Here is a 19,453-nt window from a genome sequence, read left to right on the forward strand (position 1 = left end):
TGGATTATATATGTATATGTATTATATTAGTATCATATATATCAGGTGCTGCTGCTTTCAGTCATTGTGCAAATGTGCTGTTTGTAAGCTTGTAAAGCTGCAGTCAGCTGAGACTGAAGAAGTCACCTGATCAGTGAGCAAACGTTTCTGAAAACGTCCAGATGAACAGAATCAACCTTTTGGGATCAGCCAGCAATGCAGCATCATTGTTGTTCAGCTTCAGAGGTTTGCAGGAATGAACTGATGACCAGAAACAGCTGCAAAGTCCAAGAAAATACCAGCTGGAGTTCAGCTGCATTTGAAGAAGTCAAAGAAAAGTAAGGATGGCAAAGGGCGACGTTTTCTTCCAAAGAGCTGCAAACATGGTCGACGCCTCATTAGAAGAATCATCTGGACATTTGTGAGGAACTCTAACCAAGAAAGCAACGTCACACAGATCCAACAGACAGTTTCCATGACTGCAAGTGTTGAGTGGAAAAATGCTACATTGCATTATTGCATCCTCTCACCACAGGAGGCGCTGTTGGCACCACTGATTGCTGATCAGCTGTTCTCTGATGATCTGATTGATACTGTGAATAACGGGACTCACTGAACTCTGTGACACAGTGAAGATTACAGAGTTTAACTTCACCCTTTAAGACTGACCACAGAACCAAGTCCGCCAGAGCTTTTGTTATATTTTTACATGCTGTGGAGCCATTTGTGGGAGCATTTCAAGTTGCTATACATCAATACAACTGTTATAGCCCTAATTTTAATAATATGTATGCATTAAGTCCATAGTAACTACATAAACTGCAAAAAAAACCTCTGCTCATCCATCTCTGTGTGTATCAGGATACATTTGGTTCATAATACACAGAAAAATCAGAGTTATTACCTGTAATAAATGTGAAAGATTCCTGCAGTGATAACCAGGCAGGACTGAAACACATCCAAGCTGTCACCACGGTAACAGCACCGCCCATCCACAGGTGAGGGGAGGAGCAAAAAGAGGGACTTTGACCATTTTATACTAAAAACACTCAACTAATGTTTCTAATATGAAACAAATAAGCCCACATTAATGTGAGCGTTTATTAAATAATAATAATGATGATTTCCTCCTGATCTCATTTCCACAGCAGAGAAAACTGTGGTGTATATTGAGGTGGAGGGTGTGGTCTGTGGCTCAGGTGTAGAGTGAGGGTGGGGTGCACCACAGCAGCATGCTGGGACTGCTGAGGGTGGAGGAGGGAGTGATGATGACATCAGAGCTGCAGCACAGAGACCAGTGAACACACAGTCTGTTCATCTTTGCATAGATACAATATACAGCACAATATTGAATGACAGACACGCTGTGGGAGCTTCCACAGATACACTGACGTCAGCATCCAGAGTCCTCCTGCTGCTCCCCCCTCAGAGCCCCGTGATCAGCACCAACACATTCAGTTAGATGACAGAGTCCAGCTGCAGCTAGAATCAGCTCCCCTCTGTGAACAACAGCACAGCGTCAGTGTTTCACACTCAGTGAAAGGAGGAAACAGCAGAAGAACACCATGTGTGCTACGTTTCCCAGGACACACTACAAACTGCACAAATACAGAGCAGCACGTGGAAGGACCTGGAGCTGCATTTACAGAGCTGCAGACAGCGTGATGTCCTGTATGGACAGGTGGAAGGAACCAAGTCCTCAGCTGGAACACTCGTGTTTGTCCACAGACAGGAAACACAGCAGGAAACTTCCTCACAGAAGTGCAGCTCATGGATAACACACTTCCTGTCAGTCAGAATGAGGCTGCAGCCAAACACAGAAAGGTGTTTTTGTCCAGATGAGCCCAGAGAAGAAACACGAGTGTTCACAGACATCAGAAGCTCAGAGAGGTGAAACATGAGGTTGGAGTCCTCGTCAGCATCCAGAAGAGCTGCTGTGAAACCCTGAGTACTCATGACAGACTCTGATGGCACAAACACATCATGATTCAAACAGAAAGACAAACATGGAGCTCCTGATCCTCCTGCATGAGAACAAGCTGACATGAGCGCTGTGTCTGAGAGTGTCTCCCTGTCACAGTGACAATAACACAGCTGCTGCTCACAGTCATTAAACTGACCTGAGGTCAGCTGTGCTCCTTACATATGAACCATGTGACCTCACATCAGTGCTGTGGATGACTGTAGTCATAGAAGAGTAGAGCTGTAGCAGGTGGTGTGAGGAGGAGGTGGTGTATTGTAGTTAACGCAGTACTGAAACACTCCAGCAGAGGGCGCTGTTAAGTCCTTATTGTAACACAGTTACTGTGTGCAGTTAGACTTCATACATAATCTGCACTTATTTCCATCAGACATGCTGTCAGTAAATGATTGGTTTCTATTGATTCTACTTCCTGTTGACTCGTTTGATGACAGTGAAACAATCACAGCTGATTGTGTGATGATGTAAACTGTCACTGTTACATTCAGTGTGTGTGACATAATGTTAGTGCAGGCTGATAACAGCCTGGTTCTGTTAGAAACACATGAACGTGTCCATAGATCAGTGTGTGTTTAACATGAGAGCTTCAGCCCTGCTGATGTGTTAAATAAAGACATGCAGGAAAACTGATGAGACTCTGAAATAACTCTTTATATTTATAATGTAACTCTGCATCAAAAGAACAACAAAGGATCCCAGACAGGTTTCTGTGAACAAAGACCATTCTGATGTTTCTGTGTTTCTAACACTTTGACATTATTAGTAAACAGACTGCAGTGAGCAGCATTTATAAAGAGCTTCTATATAAAGATATGACAGCTGTTTGACAAGTTTATCACTCTGTGTTTGGACCTGATCAGTCCAGCTGTTTACTTGAAACATGTTCATTTACCTGTTCTGTTATATTCATGTTCTTGTCTCTGTTGAAAACACATTTTAATGTCCCTCAGATTTTTCTCCCAGATGAATAAATATAAAAATGACACAAACTGACTGCAGCTACTTTTTGTCCTTTCTGTCAAAAACCTTCATGTGACTCATGAGAGACACGTTTCAGCTGTTTGTGACAGATCAGAGGCCAACAAGTCATTTATAACACTTTCCATCATTGTTTAAAGTTCTCAGTGTTTCTGTGTTGCTGCGTATAGGATCTCCCAGCATCATCACTGTGCTGTCCAATCATTGTGTGCGAGGTTACCCTTATAGTGCGATGTGTGTTTGCACAAAGAGAAGCATGTGTGTCAAATATAAATAAGCACAGAACAGAAACAGCTGCTCGTTTCTTCTGTTTAGAGTCAAGTTAGTGTTTTGTGTCTTTGTTTGAGGCCTGATGTCGAGCAGAGGTGTGTGTAACTGCACTGGTCTGTTATATGTGTGAAGTGTGTGCTTCTCTTCAGCATCATCTTTGTCACTGCTGATTCCTTTGTGTCATCATGTGTTGAGAAGAGAGAACAGTTATAACGGAGGAGCAAAAGGAAGCCCTGAAATCTGCATCAACAAGGAAGTGTTGGCTCACCAGTGATCCCAGCAGAGCCACTGGTTTGGCTCCAGTTGTTCTAGATTCAATGATGTTGTTGCTACAGATACATGTCAGCATCTTTATTGAATTTTATATGAAGCAGAAATGGTGTCATTAGGAGAAGAGGAGAACAAGTCCGGCGAGGAGGCAGCAGCTCTTAAAGATGAAACAGCAGCTCAGCCCTGAGCTCAGAGAGCTGCACATGAAAAAGCTCCTCAAGCAGATCCTGTCAGAGGTTTGTCATCAACAGGAGGAACTGTTCACATCATAGGATGAAGATGCTGTCAGCTGGATGAAGAAGGTTATTTAATGCAAACGTTCACACTGAAGTCAAATTGTTATCGTGTTGAACAGATTCATGTACTGATCGTCTCCAGAATGTTAGAAGAGCTTCAATGAATCATTAGAAACAACTTACAGCTGCACAGCTGTGTCAAACACATCTGTGTGTCATTGTGGGATTGTTGTGTTTCTACATGTGACACACGTCTAAAACATGCACACAATCTGAACACAAACAGGGACTCATGTGTTCCCACAGCCAGATGCTGAGAGCCATTTCCTTGTAGTCCTGTGTCTACATACATGAACCATTAGATGTTATTGGAATGATTGTCAGCTCTGATAGTTTCATGTGTGTTTAGCTGGACGCTGTTTGATCCTCGACATGTTTAAAGGTGTCCAGTCCTGAGACACTGGGGCTGGAAACAGCTGTGATGTCATTGGACTGTCACACAGACAGAAGTGCATGAAGTGAGCAGCCGAGGAGCCGCTGATGTTTTGGATTCAACAGCATTTGAAAGGTCGACACAGACACATTTGCACACAGAAAGCTGAATCTGTCATATGCCACAGTGAACTCACTGTTCAGTGTTTTTCAGGAAGCTTCTTAACTGCCTCTGCTGCCAAACAAGCAGCTGATGTCCTTGAGAAGAAGCTGAAGAAGTCTTCAACAACAAATACAGGAAGTGGACTTTCAAATACTAGATTCACTTTAGACTCACAGAGAAATGACTCAACCAGCTGTGTTTGACTATATGAAAGGTCAGTGTGTGTCTGCACACAGACTGTTGTGTTGGACTGTTATTCAGTTGTCTGCTGAATGTTTTCAAATGTCTGCATCTCAGCTGTGATGAGGCTGGGGGTCACGGGAGGCCACCGTAGCAGCCTCTTCAACATCATGACATCATCATAAATGCTGCTGGACTGTCTGATGGGCTGACGGTGAAAAAGCCGTCGGGAAGGAAACAGAAGACGTTTCAGAGGCTGCAGCAGATTTCTTTGATTCGGGGCCTTTTTCAGCTTTATTGGACAGAGCAGTGAAGATAAGTGACAGCAAAGCAGAGAGAAAGGGGGCGTGGCCCGGGTCAAAGCCAGGCCAGCTGCTCTCCACCTCGTGGTCACCTGCTCATCCTAGTGAGCTCCACCAGCAGCCCTTTCACACACTTTACACTGTCAAACACTGTGTGTGGACCTCAGCTAACAACAGGCTACATTTAAGTCTGGACTACATGCTTTTATATTGTTTTTATTCCATCAGCAGCTCAACATCATGAGCAGCTTTGACATAAAGACATCAAACTCAAGCTGACTTTAAACTACTTTTAATACAGGGGCTCAAAAACAACAACATCTTTATTATATATCAGGACACAAAGTCATTTCATCTCAAAGGGAAACAGCTTTATTTGGAATAACCAGCACTATCAACTGGTTTGGGATCTCCACCAGTTTCATGTCTTTGCAGCTTCTCCAACAAAGTTCCTGTAAAATCAGCATGTTTGTCTTTATTGGTTTGATAGTGATTGATTATTCAGTCCCAATCTGCTGTCATCTAAAGAACAAAATGATGTTTCTATGAGTCACAAAGCTCCAGATGTTGTCGGCTTCACAAAGAAAACAAAGAACTTAAACACAAAGTGTTTGGAGCCAAAATGTTCCCAAGCTGCTCTTTTTGAAATGGCAGAGGTACAGTGGTGTCTAACAGCACACTGTGGAAGGCAAACATGTTATTGTTGGATGAAACTTCATGAATCCTTTGTAGATTTGAGCTGTTGGAGCCTTTCTTTTCTCTTCAGGTGTACAGATGCTGAGGAGGCAGGTGAAGCAGGTGGAGCTGTTGTGATGCTGGCAGAGGGTGTGTCTTAGTAACTCTGTGAGGCAGAACTGGATCCAACATTGTGGATGTGTTGATGTTGGAGCCATTAAGAGTCTCTGGCCACACTGTAGGATTTCCCTTTGATCCACTGTGGGGGCATTTTGGAGTCTGTCAGTGAAACTCTTCATGTTTGTGTTTGACTCCAGTTTATAGAAACAGAGAAATGTGTCATGCTTTTGTTCGGCCTCCACAAATACACACATTTGTTCATTGGTTGGACTTTTTGGAAGGAGACACATTGAAAACCATGTTAATAAGATCTTGTTGTTTCCTGTGGATCCGACACAGAGAGTGGACTTCAGACAGAAAGCGTGGAAGAGATTTTAGAGGCCGTGTGTGGCAACAGGAAGTTTCTGTGTGTTTGCTGATCTTACATGTGGAAAACAACACGTGATGTTTGTGAAGTTCTACAATGATCATTGTTCTCACAGCATTTTGAGTGGGAACAGTTCAAACTGGGAGTAGTGGGAGTTATTTACTGATTGAAACAAGCTGAATGTTTCTGTGACGATGAAGATCAGCAGCTCAGCTGATCAATGAACTGACATCTATCAGTCGTTTCATGAGATGAAGTCATCAGCAGACATTTGTTCTGACTGTGTGATGAATGTCAGAATGTCAGGGCTCTGCTTTAGTCACTGCTTGATGATCATTGGCTCATTGTTGAATCCAGGGCCCAGTCTGACCTCTGACCTTTGCTGCAGGTCTTCTGTGTTATCTCCACTTTCATGTCTGATCTTCTACTTGTAGTCCTGTGTCTACATATACAGTGGCTTTCAAAAGTATTCGGCCCCCCTGAACTTTCCCACATTCTGTCACATTACAGCCACAAACATGAATCAATGTTATTGGACTTCCAGGTGAAAGACCAACACAAAGTGGTGCACACGTGAGAAGTGGAACGAAAATCATACATGATTCCAAACATTTTTTACAAATAAATAACTGCAAAGTGGGGTGTGCGTAATTATTCAGCCCCCTGAGTCAACACTTTGTAGAACCACCTTTTGCTGCAGTTCCAGCTGCCAGTCTTTTAGGGTCTGTCTCTGCCAGCTTTGCACATCTACAGACTGAAATCTTTGCCCATTCTTCTTTGCAAAACAGCTCCAGCTCAGTCAGATTAGATGGACAGCGTTTGTGAACAGCAGAAATTGAAATTGAAATTGCAGTGAAGTCAGCTAGAAACTTACAGTGACGTGGACATCATGCAAAGACTGCCAGACTCTGTAATACTGCAAATGATCAGTGACTCAGGTTAACACTAAACTTTAAACGGCACCTCTGTGTCTCTGTGTGCTGAACATCTAGGATTGAGTCAGGCTGCATCAGCTGAAGCTGTTATTTGTATATATCAGTATTTTTTTATTCAGGTGTGGGGAAAATACGTAAGACTGCAGTGAAGCGATGCACCAGAGTAATCCCTGGCCAAAGGTATCGTACTCAAATCAGACTACTGATCCAGCCACATCAGCCTTTTGTGAGGTCTGTTTAAAGTAGACTAAAAGTGAACTGCAGGTTCCTGAGAGGTGGACTGTGAGCACAGAAACACATGTTCATACATACAGCTGCAGCAAACTTACATTAATTTTAAATAGATTTGTTACTCTGATGTCTGTCTCTGTGTTAGTCCTCTGACAGACTGGTGACCTGTCCAGGTGTGCTCTACCTACTACTGGGACAGGTTCCAGCCTCTGTAATAGAAATGTTCTGTTATTCTCATTTAAAGTGTTTAAGTGCTTATGCATATGCTTAGTTGTGACACTGTTACTGTTCAGTGAAAGTTGCTAAAACTAGATGAACTTACTTCAGCAGTTTGAGAAAACAACTCCCTTTACAGGCGCTGATAAGGCCAAGGGCACAAAACAGCACAACCATTGATGCGTTAGGTTTCATAGCGAGACACGTGAAGTGTGGTAGGATCAGTTTGTAACTTCCTCCCTCTTCCTTGGAAGGCGTAAAGGAGGAGCACGACCTCTGTGGCAGCGCTGACATGACTGAACTGTGATGTTTGATGTGTGTTGGCGCAGTAATAAATAGCTTGATCACAGCTCTTTCTGTGTTGCAGACTTTATTTAAAAAATTCCACGAAACCCCCCCCCCCCACTGTGAACCTGAATTGAATATTCAGAAGACATTTGTTTAAATAGTTCTACAAATCTGAGCTGTTGGTGTGTCCTTGCATTGTGTGGTAATAATATTAGAGCCTGCAATCTTTCTTACTGGATCTCTACTATGAGTCATGTTACCTGAGATTAGTTCTATGTTTACCTGTCAGCCTGGACGAATGTGCTGTGTGAAGAATGTAAATGACATCAGATCTGAACTGCTTACATCTAAGGAGCCTGTTCATATTTAATTGTAATATGAACCAATGATTTTCTGATTGATTGCTGATATATACAGTGGGGCAAAAAAGTATTTAGTCAGCCACCGATTGTCATCATTTTAGGTGGGGGAACTTGCACAGAGGTCAGTAATTTGCACCAGAGGTACACGTCAACTGTGAGAGACAGAATGTGAGCTGCTTTTAAGCATCTTGTAATCGTCGTTCCAACACAGTGTGTTTGTTTTGATTCGTAGACTTCGAAAATGGTGCCGCGCTCCCACAATGCATTGCGGCGTGACGTCAACTCCAAAGCCCTATAGAACATGTTCTTTTTCATTGTCAAAATTATCAGGAATAAAGAAGAAAACTGATTCAAAACCTGTGGAACCTGCCAAAAAACAAGTTTTACTGCAAAGGATTTCTAGATGTGAAGGTTTTGTGGCTTTTTTCAGTTTCTAAAACAAACTCATTTGTACAGAAGGATATGAGGATGTATATGTCCGGTGGTGGGTTTTTTTCTTCTTGATTTAATGTATTCATTTATCTCTTCACTTAATCTTTCTTTATGTTTTTTTTTTTTTTGATTTGGCATGAGCGATTTCCGGTCCTCACTCCAAGCCAGTTGGTGGCGGTAATGCACCACATGTTCTATCACAGCTGCGTCCGAGAGGACAGGAAACGTCTGTATGCGTCTGCAAACCAGGTAACTACACTCAGCTGAGCCTCTCTGCTAGTCGTTATTAGTTGGAGGGTTTTGCGTCACTTTCTCTCGGCTTGATAAAGGGCTGTATAGAAATCTCTGGTACGTAACACGTAACGTCATTTTTAGGGAGCGTCGCAGAGAAGTGAGGATGTTTCTTTGTTTTTGTCGAGTTTTGATTGAAGACATGTTTCCAGTCCGTTTTTTACTCGTTTGTTTTTTCATTAATAACTTTACATTATCACAGAGAACAAGAAGGCGCTTTGTTTGTCACATTCACCTTATGTCTGTGAAGGTTCTCAGTCATCCAGGTCATCGTAGTCAAAGGAGCTTGCAAAGAAAAGCGTCTGGACTTCTTTAAGTTACTTGAAGACGTTTCACCTCTCATCCGAGAAGCTTCTTCAGTTCTAAGGTCAAATGGTGGAGAGTCCCAGATATAAACCTAGTGGGAGTGACCCCCCACAGAGGGACAAAAGGACCCCCTGATGATCCTCTAATCACCTGAGCCAAGGTGTGAAACTGGGTGTGGGCCCCAATCAGCCAGTTTCGGGTGAGTTCATTGTGAAACCTGGCCCCACCTTATCATGCGAATTCCTGAGGTCAGATGGCCCAGGATGTGAGTGGGCGTTAAGGCGTCTGGGAAGGATCTCAAAACTGGATTATAGATGGCAGAGAGTTGGTGTCGTAAACCCCGCCTCTGTTCAAAGATGGTCGCTCACAGTGGACATAGATGCTTCTTTCACTCCTCTTTCAAACCATCTGTCCTCTCTGTCCAAAATGTGAACATTAGCATCCTCAAAGAGTGTCCTTTATCCTTAAGATGCAGATGGACTGCTGAGTCTTGTCCTGTGGAGGTGGCTCTTCTGTGTTGTGCCATGCGCTTGTGAAGTGGCTGCCACTTGGCAGCCACAGTGATAAATGGCTGAGATGGCTGCAGCTGTACGTGTGAGGTACCTACATATTTCAAGATGAATTTGCAGAGATGTCATGTTTGGTGCTTACAGACATCACACTGCATTTTGTGATTTCGTAGCTATTGTTGTGATATTTCGGAGCTTCCCATGATCACCGTGACAGTCATTCATTTTAACATAACCTTTCTATTCCTTTCAGGGATCCTCATTTTTTTGGTGAGGAAGATCAGCAGCTGTGTCGACAGGCAACAGGTAACGGCATGCTTTTCTGTTAGTACTGTAGACCTTGGTCTGGTGCTCTTTTTTAGTTTAACACAGTATTTTCATTTGCCGAAGTGTAAAAAGCTTGTTCCAGGAGAAACAAACTTTAGTGAGTTCTGCAAAATGATTCCCACCATTGCACACTCTGTCAGCCTCCAGTGTGCCCTTTTTTTGTCCTTTAACTGAAGAAAGTCGGTAGTCAGAACATATGAGATAAGTGAGATCCTCATTTTGCCTGCTTATTTCAAGATACAACATTTTCACAAACTGCTGTAGGATAACCTTGCTATTTGTCTTTTCCAACACTTCTACATTCATCCATATTTCCTTGTCTGCTTCTTTCCAGGTGAAAAGTACCTGAAATGGGTGAAAGATTTTGTTTCCAAAAACAAAAGCATGTGCGTTCACCTGAAGAAGCCAAGTGGTGCTGACCTGTGGATAGAAGAGCTTGAGAACACCAAATACAACGGGGATGATGATGAAGTTAACGCCTGGGGAAAATTCTACCTTCCCGAGATTGTAAAAATGCAGGTTATTGGTGTGGTAAAGGGCACCTCATGTCCATGTGACGAGCTTGTGCTGATGACGCGTGAGGACAAAAAGCTGTACGGCTATGACGGAGAGGAGCTGCATCTGGTGGCTTCCAGTTTCCTGGAACTATGTGACAAAACGATAGAGTATCCAGCATCCAAGCGCTACTACAATGGAGAGGCCTTCAAAGATATGGTGAGAAGTTAGACTGCTAAGAATAAGACTGGGGATGCCTAGTGTTAGAGATCAATCACCTGAGCTTTTCTTTGTATTGTTGTGTGTTCTGTTTAGACTGAGGAGGACTGGAAAAAAGTTAAGATGAGTGATGTGGGGAGGAAACTGCAGGAAGAACATAAAAAGCTGGTAAATGAAACCCAGTCAGCGTTCGTCAGCCTAATATCATAGGTGGGTATTGGAGCTGAGTATCATCACTGATTTCTAGAACCTGTTCAATTCCAATTCACAAGGTCCCAATTAGATTCCATTTAATTCTTACTCAGAGAGTCAGAAACATTATAATTCTGATCATTTATCAGTACTGACACTTGTGAAACTTCATCAGAGGTGTGAGCATCACAGCAGATGCTTTTGTGTCAAAGTAACTGAGGATAAAACACAAAACCATGAAGCAGATTTTCCTGGCCTAGCTTTTTACAGTAGATAACCTTAAAAATATTATTCTGCAGTAGAACAAAAGCAGACGAGAACCACGACTCAACAAATGTACATTGGCTGATGCTGCTGAAGTGATTCAGAGGTTTTAATAAGAGGTTTTAATAGAGACACAGCAGAGCATTTTGCAGTTTCACTTAATTTGAAAAAAATAAATAAAATTTGGTATTGAACAGCAGAAATGAGGCTGTCTTGTCGGAAGTCATTAAAAAAAAATGGCTGTAAGCAACGGTAGACTGCTTCATAACAAGCAAGCGAATAATGCCAAAAACAGAGATTTGAGATGGGAAACGGTGTTCTTAAAGTACACTGAGAGAGGCAGAGAGCTGTGCTGTGTTGTTTTTCTGTGTGTGTTTTAATGGTGGTGGAAGCAAACCAGCAAAAGTAAGAGGGAATTCATGACAATGTTTATGTCAAGCGAAATGTGTCTTCTTTTGCTGCTGGTTTGGTTAGAGAGAGACAAAACGTGCAGCTTCAGGATCTGAGCAGCTTTCAGCACCAATGGCATCACAGCTCAGACTTGGATTCAGGATTAAGCCCTTTATGTTTGACTGTAGTGATTGTAGCTCTGTCCTTGTTATTAATCGCTTTAGTCAAACACAGCTATTGTTTGCTGGGATGTGTATATACTTGACAGTTTGTATCTCAGAGTTATCAAAGACACTGTGGATAATCATCAAGAGATTGTTGTTCTCTTAATAATGACCTATTTGATTGTTTGTTTCTTCTTCTTCTTACAGATTCTGGTATTTGGCCAAAAGAGAGCTTCACAATTCTTGGCTTCACCTGTGGTAGAAAAATGACTAAAGTTATGCAACACTCTCTAAAATTAAAGCTATGCAACGCTTTAACATGAATGGCGAAGGAGTGCATCTCTTTCACTGTCTCTTCCTGTCCTCTTCTCAGTCTTTGTTGTGGCACCTCTGCTATGTGTTATAGAAAGCACTTGGAATCATGTTCAATACAAAAACACCAAACTCGTGGGATTGCCCTAGCAAGCAGTTGGTAAAAACTAATTAAAACTGATATATATCAGCTTCACTTTCTAGCTGCAAAAGCACGTTTCTGCAAAAGCATGCAGTTTCCTGTCAGCACTTTTTGGCACAGAGTGTACTCAGAGTTAGGCCTTTCTTATATAAAGCAATATAATCAGCATATAAACATTTAAGATGATAAATTTAAAGCTCAACAGTAACTGCTATAAATATTATAACTACACATGTAGTGCTTTTGTTTAAGTAAATTATAGTTGGGATCATAATAAGAAAACATGTGTTTTTATTTTCTGTGTACCCTGGGTACAGACCAGTATAAAAATGGGATTCTTCCCAATAAATGCTGTCTGATAATGCTTCATATTGCATTAAACACTAGATATGTAAGCAAACAAACAAAAACCCATAGAAGCCAGTTTTAATTATTAAATGTGACAATTACATGGAGATGGAAAGTAAACATGCTTATACACGTCTCTGTGATTACAGAAAATCCACACAGATGCTGTCAGAGCAGAGAATCTTTGATTTATCAGAATGATGAATGCAAATGATTTCATGAAATCTCACTCTTGTTCTGGGTTGTAAAATTCACCTGTCCAGTTAAACCGAATCCTTTGCAACACGGTTCTAAGAACCCTACCAACCTCATCCTCAGCTCTCTGCCTGTTATCCTTTTCAGCTGAGTATTCATCCACATGTGTTTCAACTTCTCTCTCATTTTCAAGCAAATTGCTCAGGCTCTCAGCTTCAGCACAGTTACCATATGGCCACTCTCTGAGGTCTTCTGTGTTCAAGCCAAACAAATTCTTACATGATCTGCAAGGCTTCATTCTGGCACCATCACGGAGACAAAAAGCCTCACACCTGATATTTCCAGGTACTTCAATTGTTCCATCAAAGTAATCTTTCTGGACTGTGTTTGGATAATAGGTCATCACCGCACCAGATACATATTTATGCCATTTGCTAAGACAGGAGGCAGCAATCATAATTTTCCCAGCGTTAGGACCTTTGGTGGACATGGAGACTCCGCAGTACCTTTCTGATTTGTTGGTTTGGGATTTTTGAGAAATGCAGATGGTGGACGAGACGAAAGCTGTTTTTTTATTATTCTCTTCTAAGTCCAAGTCTGTGAGGAGATCTTGCAGACTCTGCTTTATTTGCTCTTCATTCTCTGAGTTATTTTGCAGGACGATCTGAAAACAGTTACAGATCTGGTCAAAGTGTTGCACCTGATTATATAGTTGTTTTTCATAGAAAGTTGATCAACATGTTTGTTTCGCTGCTTGACTTGTTTAACTATGCAGGACCATTGGATGCTTTTGGTTTAGACATTTTAAGATAGGGGGTGAAACATGTCACAAAAATCTATTTAATTTTAAATCAATAAGCAAAAATCCATCTTTGTTCTCACTAATTTATAATTAAATTTGCTAATTGACCTTTTTTTTCTATTTTGCTATGCCGGGCTGTCAAAACACGCTGAATTTAGAGTCTTTGAGCTTAACAGATCCAGCAGCTACACAGTGACAGCATCATATACGCCTTGAAGACTGTAAGCATCTCCAATAATGAGTCTGTTAGACATTATTTAGAACGAACAAATTCTGAAGCAAGTCTCCAGCTCTCCTGCAGTCTCTGTGTTTGGTGGAGAAGTATAGCTAGAAGCATATGTTGAAGTATAAGGTACAGTATGGATTTTCTTTGGATTTCTCAGTAAAAAAGCACTTTGCATTATACTTTCCTAAAAACTGGAAGTTTGTCAGATTGACTGAAAATGTGAGAAGAGTTATCTTACCATGTCGAGCACACAGGAGAAGGGACTTCGCCTGGGAAGCTGAGTCGAATACAACTTAAAAGGCCTGGGATATCTTCTCATTAAAGAACCCAACACAAAAGGATTAGGGAAGATTTCTTCTGGAGAAAAGGGGATGTTGTTGATTTTGCCCAGAAACAACATGCTGTGAAGGATCTGTTGAGTGAAAACATATTTGCTTATTGTTAGTAGTGATAAACAGGACTGTCTTAAAAGTGTCAAAGGTAACACACCTCATCCACCAAGTGTTGACTTCCCGGAGTCATGTAAGAGCCCCGAACCCTCCTCTTGGTAATCTTGTAGGCATTAGTTTTGAACCTCCTTTGAGAAATTGTTGTCTTCTAAAATGATAATGATCGAGCAGTTAGGGATTTAAAGACACAGGAGATCTGATAACTTTGGCTACAGCAGAGTCTGCAGACATACCTATTTTGCTCTTGGTCGGCCTATTTTAAACATGAGAGAAAACATAGTTAGTGAAATGTTGATAACATACAATGACTATCATTGGTGGCTGAAAAGATGCCAGGTAACAAGTGAAAAGATGCCAGGTAACAAGTGAAAAGCTGCTACTTACCATCGCCACAGTCTAAGAATGAAACAGGAAACACTGAGCGAGTTGCCTCCATCTTAAAGCTGTTGATCATGTGATTTAAAGGAAAGCCACACCCAGCTCTTTCCTGGAATTTTACTCGACTGTAGAAAACTGCTCCATTTGCCCCGCCCACCCATGATCTTTAATATCTGCCAAAAACAACCTTTTGGTTGTCAGTAACCAGCCGATCGTTTGCGCGATTAAAAAATGACTTTGTGCGGCGGCGTTCCCACCACGAGCAGAACTCCGGCTCAAAAACCGCTGTTTTTGAACACTTTTATTTACTTAAGCACTTTAATGGGCTTACTTTGAAACAAAGTGCGATTGAATGATTATTGTTATGTGTTGCCTTGAATTCGGCTATGCTGTCTGTTAGACAGCTGTTTTCCTTTATTGTTGTTTTTGTATTGTTTGTAGCGAACGCTACTGGAATGTATAGATTAAGCTACGTAGCCAAGATAATTAATAATTTAACTGTTGTACATTGGTTGATGATGATTTGCATTGTTACATAGGCTTGCAGAAAAATATATTTGTTTACCGGTAAACTGAATCGAACTTGATGTGCTAATGGACGTTTTTCTGACCTACAGGTCAGGTTTTGTTCCCTCCCTTTGAATTAATCTTCTTCATATTGAAGTGGCGAGCCGGTAGGACCATTCTTTGTTTCCCCTCTTTCCCCCACTTAGCCGTCTTTGGATTACGGACATATTTCCCCATTTGTATGAAGCTGGACTCTAAGGAGGAATACCTTAAAAGTGAACTTTAAAAAGAAGAGGACCAAAAAGGACTTTTGCACAGAAAAATCACAGCATTGATTTATTATTTAATTGTGGGCATTTATGTTGTGTGTTGTGTTAATTATTTTGTTCCATTTCCCCTTTCCTCCATTTATTCAATATATTTTTGGTACAAGATATTGCAGTCTTTGGTCTCATCATTCACACCATCTAGGCTCCATAAAGAACTATTTCTTCTGCGCGTCAGTCAGTAAACTCATCCATTGAAATAAACTAGTCCTTAAATAACTTTGAGTTACACAGTGGCAAATGTAATAGAGAAAGACACAGGGCCACCTGAAATCTGTCGTCCTATCTGATTCAAAACCAACATGTAGGAGAATCTGGAATCTTTGATTTTGAGTTAAAAATAAAATATGGGTAAAATGCAGAAATGTTTTTACTAACATGTACTAACAGAGACTTGGAGGAGAGAGACCTAATGTTTAATAATCCACATTTCACTGTTTTACTCTTTGGTTCAGATGTGGATACTGTATTGTTCTTTCTTTGTGATTGTTTATGTTTAAGTTGTTTGTTGCTGGTTTTTAGTTTGTTTTTTGTCTGTTTGGGAGCTGACACAGTCTCTATGGAGATGGGTTTTTGGGGGGTAGCAGGAGGAGAGAAGCTGCAGAGAGGCATGTAAGACTGCAACTCTGCTTCCTGGTCCCAACTCTGGATAGTCATATTTTGGGGGGTTTAATAAACTACTACTGCATGATGTAAAGCTGAAGTATTACACAGCTTTATGAACCTCCTGTTATCCTGGTAGACGAGTACAGCAATAAATCTTTTACTTGAACATCTTCTGGCTCCAATAAGCTTTGAAATGTGACCATGAAGTCAGAGACACACTGACTGAAACCCACAGCTGTGACTGGATCACATCCACACACAGTGTAGCTGCTGTCTCTGTGTGAGGTCTGTGTATATATGTATATACACTGAACAAAAATATAAACGCAACACCTTTGTTACTGCTCCCATTCCCCATGGGATGGACGTAGAGACCTAAAATTCATTCCAGATACACAATATAACCATCCCTCCCAAACAGTGGTCACAAATCAGTCCAAATGTGTGGTAGTGGGCACATCTGCTATATTGAGATAATCCATCCCACCTCACAGGTGTGCCACATCAGGATGCTGATCTGACATCATGAGTAGTGCACAGGTGTACCTCAGACTGCCCACAACAAAAGGCCACCCTGGAATGTGCAGTTTTTTGCGCTATTGGGGGTCTGGGGACCCAGAACCGGTCAATATCTGGTGTGACCACCATTTGCCTCATGCAGTGCAACACATCGTCGCATGGAGTCTATCAGATTGTCAATTGTGGCCTGTGGAATGTTGGTCCACTCCACTTCAATGGCTGTGCGAGGTTGTTGGATATTCGTGGGAACTGGTACACGCTGTCGTATACGCCGGTCAAGCACATCCTGAACATGCTCAATGGGTGACATGTCCGGTGAGTATGCTGGCCATGCAAGAACTGGGACATTCTCAGCTGCCATCTGCCCTGAACAATGTGAACCATGATTCATCCGTGAAGCGCACACCTCTCCAACGTGCCAGACGCCATCGAATGTGAGCATTTGCCCACACAAGTCTGTTACGGCGACGAGCTGGAGTCAGGTCAAGACCCCGATGAGGACGACGGGCATGCAGTTGAGCGTCCCTGAGACGGTTTCTGACAGTTTGTGCAGAAATTGTTTGGTTGTGCAAACCAATTGTTCCAGCAGCTGTCTGGGTGGCTGGTCTCAGACGATCTTGGAGGTGAACCTGCTGGATGTGGAGGTCCTGGGCTGGTGTGGTTACACGAGGTCTGCGGTTGTGAGGCCGGTTGGATGTGCTGCCATATTCTCTGAAACGCCTGTGGAGACGGCTTATGGTTGAGAAATGAAAATTCAATGCACGGGCGACAGATCTGGTTGACATTCCTGCTGTCAGCATGCCAATTGCACGCTCCCTCATTGCTTGTGGCATCTGTGGCATTTTGCTGTGAGACAAAACTGCACATTCCAGGGTGGCCTTTTGTTGTGGGCAGTCTGAGGTACACCTGTGCACTACTCATGATGTCAGATCAGCATCCTGATGTGGCACACCTGTGAGGTGGGATGGATTATCTCAATATAGCAGATGTGCCCACTACCACACATTTGGACTGATTTGTGACCACTGTTTGGGAGGGATGGTTATATTGTGTATCTGGAATGAATTTTAGGTCTCTACGTCCATCCCATGGGGAATGGGAGCAGTAACAAAGGTGTTGCGTTTATATTTTTGTTCAGTGTATTTATGCTTATATTCATATTCTCTTATTCCCCTTTATTTGATATCCTAATTCTGTGCTGTGTAAAAATTTGTCGGTGTTCTGCTACTACAAACTGGATTCCCTGGAGGATAAACATGAGGGATTCATAAAGTTCTATCTCTCTGTTAAAATCCCCCAAAATAAATGAAATGTGAATTTCAGGCAGACGTGTTTTTAAAAGAGTCACTTTAGAATAGAATAGAATAGAATTCAACTTTATTGTCATTGCACATGCACAGGTACAGGGCAACGAAATGCAGTTTGCATCCATCCAGAAGTGCTTTAGTGATATAGATATATTACAATATATATTAGCAATAGTATAGATATGTAAGTATATTACAGAAATGGGTCTATTATGTTATAATGTACACGGTATGAAGTATGTTGTGAATATTCTATAACTATAAGTATGTACAGGCTGTAGTGAGTACAAGCTATGTACAGGCTATGAACAGGGTATAAATATGAAAAACTATACAGAATATAAAATAAATAACTTTACAGAATCTGAGATATACAGCTATACAGAAATGGGAACTATGCAAGTTGTAAACAGTTGTAGGATTAAAGATTATCGAATGTACAGAATGATTATTTACACAGAGCTATACAGTAGTGCAGTTAAGATAAGTGAGGGTGTAGGTAGTTTCTACAGAGGCTATATAAAGTGCTAGTGGTTGTGAGTGGTGGTTCAGTCCATGTTATTATTGTGTGTTTGAGGGTACAGTTGTCCATTGTGGGTGTGTGTATGTTCAGTCCATGAGTTTAATGTGGGTCAGATGTCAGGAGGCAGAGTTCAGGAGTCTGACAGCTGTGGGGAAGAAGCTGTTCCGGTACCTGGTGGTCTTAGTCCGGAGGCTCCTGTGGCGCCTCCCAGAGGGCAGGAGGGTGAAGAGTCCATGTGATGGGTGACTGGGGTCTTTGATGATTTTCCCAGCCCTTTTCAGACACCGCTTCCTGTAGATGTCTTTTATGGCAGGAAGTGGTGCTCCGGCGATGCGCTGGGCAGTTTTCACGACCCTCTGCAACGCCTTCCGGTCCGAGGCAGAGCAGTTCCCGTACCAGACTGTTATACAGTTGGTCAGGATGCTCTTGATGGTGCAGCGATAGAAGTTCACCAGGGTGTCTGAGGACAGGTGGTTCTTCCTCAGAGTCCTCAAGAAGAAGAGGCGCTGGTGAGCCTTCTTGACCAGCTTGGAGCAGTTGGTCGTCCAGGTGAGATCCTCGGAGATGTGGACTCCCAGGAACTTGAAGCTGCTCACACGCTCCACAGCCGTCCCCTTAATGTGGATGGGTGGATGTGGGTCAGCATTCCTCCTGTAGTCCACGATGAGCTCCTTGGTCTTCTCGGTGTTAAGCAGCAGGTTGTTTGTGTCATACCACTCAGCCAGACGATCCACCTCCTCCCTGTAGGCGGCCTCATCGTTCCCCTGGGGATCAAAAAAGTATTCTGATTGTGAGTAAATGAAAGCAGTCAGAGCAGAGGACGGTGATGTAAGGAATGGGATTTTAATCAGCCAGTCTCCTTTAACTCTCAGCATCACAAAGTAATGTGGTAACATCTGGACTGATGTGTTTACTGTCAGCTAGTTTAAATGCTGTAGGCTGCAGCCGCTGCTCTAACACTATAACTGTAACAGGGCTCAGTGCTGCTTCTAACAGTCTGAGCTGCTTCAGGCTTTATTTGTGAGGAGCACAGCAGCTTACAAACACGTGGCTGGGCCTGGACCCAAAGGAGTGTTTGTTAAAGCCTGCAGTGAATCCAGCAGCAGAATGATGGAAATGCAACACAGCAATGATGAAGAGGAGCAGCATTAAAGCCAAAGTCCAGTTCATACAGTTAGGTCCATAAATCAAATAAGGGAAAATAAAATGTTGGTTGGATGCACCTGTCTGCACCCTTAA

At 42.2% G+C, this 19,453-nt stretch overlaps 1 long non-coding RNA gene across 1 annotated transcript; it reads right to left on the reverse strand.

The window, feature by feature from the left end:
- Positions 1–13,923: 13,923 nt before the first annotated feature.
- On the reverse strand, positions 13,924–14,393 carry LOC143415902 (uncharacterized). Its single transcript, XR_013096329.1, has 3 exons — positions 14,282–14,393; positions 14,089–14,196; positions 13,924–14,011 (listed from the first exon to the last, which is right to left on the reverse strand). It is a non-coding gene; the product is annotated as an uncharacterized LOC143415902 (long non-coding RNA).
- Between the last annotated feature and the right edge of the window lie 5,060 nt (positions 14,394–19,453).

Source organism: Maylandia zebra, unplaced genomic scaffold, assembly GCF_041146795.1.
Source record: "Maylandia zebra isolate NMK-2024a unplaced genomic scaffold, Mzebra_GT3a scaffold11, whole genome shotgun sequence".
NCBI lineage: Eukaryota > Metazoa > Chordata > Actinopteri > Cichliformes > Cichlidae > Maylandia > Maylandia zebra.